Source organism: Salvelinus sp. IW2-2015, unplaced genomic scaffold (genome assembly GCF_002910315.2).
Source record: "Salvelinus sp. IW2-2015 unplaced genomic scaffold, ASM291031v2 Un_scaffold2172, whole genome shotgun sequence".
NCBI lineage: Eukaryota > Metazoa > Chordata > Actinopteri > Salmoniformes > Salmonidae > Salvelinus > Salvelinus sp. IW2-2015.
In genome coordinates this window covers 60,064-61,812 of record NW_019943503.1, presented here as the reverse complement: position 1 = coordinate 61,812, position 1,749 = coordinate 60,064, and the positions used below count along the sequence as shown (strand labels likewise).

At 48.0% G+C, this 1,749-nt stretch overlaps 1 pseudogene; it reads left to right on the top strand.

Moving 5' to 3' along the window:
- Positions 1 to 1,749, top strand: part of LOC112073168 (ryanodine receptor 1-like) — a 78,368-nt pseudogene that overhangs the window by 19,772 nt on the left and 56,847 nt on the right.

Below are 1,749 nucleotides of genomic sequence, written 5' to 3'. Positions count from 1 at the left end.
CTGCAGCTCCCCAGACCGATAGATCCTGTATTAAAACCATCCTGCAGCTCCCAGACTATAGATCCTGTATTAAACATCCCTGCAGCTCCCCAGACCTACTAGATCCGTGATTAAACCGCCCCTGCAGCTCCCCAGACCTATAGGATCCTGTATTTAAACCACCTTGTAGCTCCCCAGACCTATAATCCCGTATATAGAGAGGGAATCATCCTTATTTAGTTAGCGATAGAGAGGGCATCATCCTTATTTAGTTAGCGATAGAGAGGGAATCATCCCGCCACACTGTGTTACTGTACTGGACCTCTTCAGAGCGGCTGAAGTGCTCTGTTTCAAGTGTTTCTTATATACAGTAGACGAGACATGTATTCAGTAATCCATTGGAGAAATATAATACTTCCAGAGTATGTTGATTGCTGGTAGGTATGACTTGAGATACGCAACAATAGTAAGTGATACTTGGCATTTGCAGGGAATATGTTTAGCAGGAGGTTCTAGTGAGGAGACTGGAGATTTCTTTAGTGATTTAGGAGTTATCCAGTATGTATGCGGCTCAGATGGCGCTTATCCAGTATGTCCCTGTCACTGTTGTTCATGGAGCTCTCCTCTTCTTCGCTCTTCTTCTCTCTTCTTCACTCTTCTTCGCTCTTCTTCGCTCTTCTTCTCTCTTCTTCACTCTTCTTCACTCTTCTTCACTCTTCTTCGCTCTTCTTCTCTCTTCTTCGCTCTTCTTCTCTCTTCTTCTCTCTTCTTCGTTCTTCTTCTCTCTTCTTCACTCTTGTTCGCTCTTCTTCACTCTTCTTCTCTCTTCTTCTCTCTTCTTCTCTCTTCTTCGCTCTTCTTCTCCCTTCTTCTCTCTTCGCTCTTCCTCTCTCTTCTTCTCTCCCCCTCCAGGTGTCCCGTGTGGACGGGACGGTGGACAGCGCTCCCTGCCTGAAGCTAACCCACAAGACGTTTGGCTCCCAGAACGCCAACACTGACATGCTGTTCCTCCGTCTGAGCATGCCCGTGGAGTTTGACGAGGTCTTCAAGATCACAGCCGGGACCACGCCCCTGACCCGCACGTTGACCATCCACGAGGACGAGGTTCTGGAGGTGGAGCCGGACTCGGAGTTTGAGGTTCTGAAGAAGTCGGCCAGTAAGAAGGAGCAGGAAGAGAAGGAAAAGGAACCGTCTGTCGCCAAGGAGACGCCCGAGATAGAGAAGGACGCGATGTCAGAGAAGGGCAAGAAGAGAGGGTTAGTAGTGACTGATGAGGATGTGTAGAGAACAGAGGGTTAGTAGTGACTGATGAGGATGTGTAGAGGACAGAGGGTTAGTAGTGACTGNACAGAGGGTTAGTAGTGACTGATGAGGATGTGTAGAGGACAGAGGGTTAGTAGTGACTGATGAGGATGTGTAGAGGACAGAGGGTTAGTAGTGACTGATGAGGATGTGGAGAGGAGGACAGAGGGTTAGTAGTGACTGATGAGGATGTGTAGAGAACAGAGGGTTAGTAGTGACTGATGAGGATGTGTAGAGGACAGAGTGTTAGTAGTGACTGATGAGGATGTGTAGAGGACAGAGGGTTAGTAGTGACTGATGAGGATGTGGAGAGGACAGAGGGTTAGTAGTGACTGATGAGGATGTGTAGAGAACAGAGGGTTAGTAGTGACTGATGAGGATGTGTAGAGGAGAATAGAGGGTTAGTAGTGACTGATGAGGATGTGTAGAGGACAGAGGGTTAGTAGTGACTGATGAGGATGTGTAGAG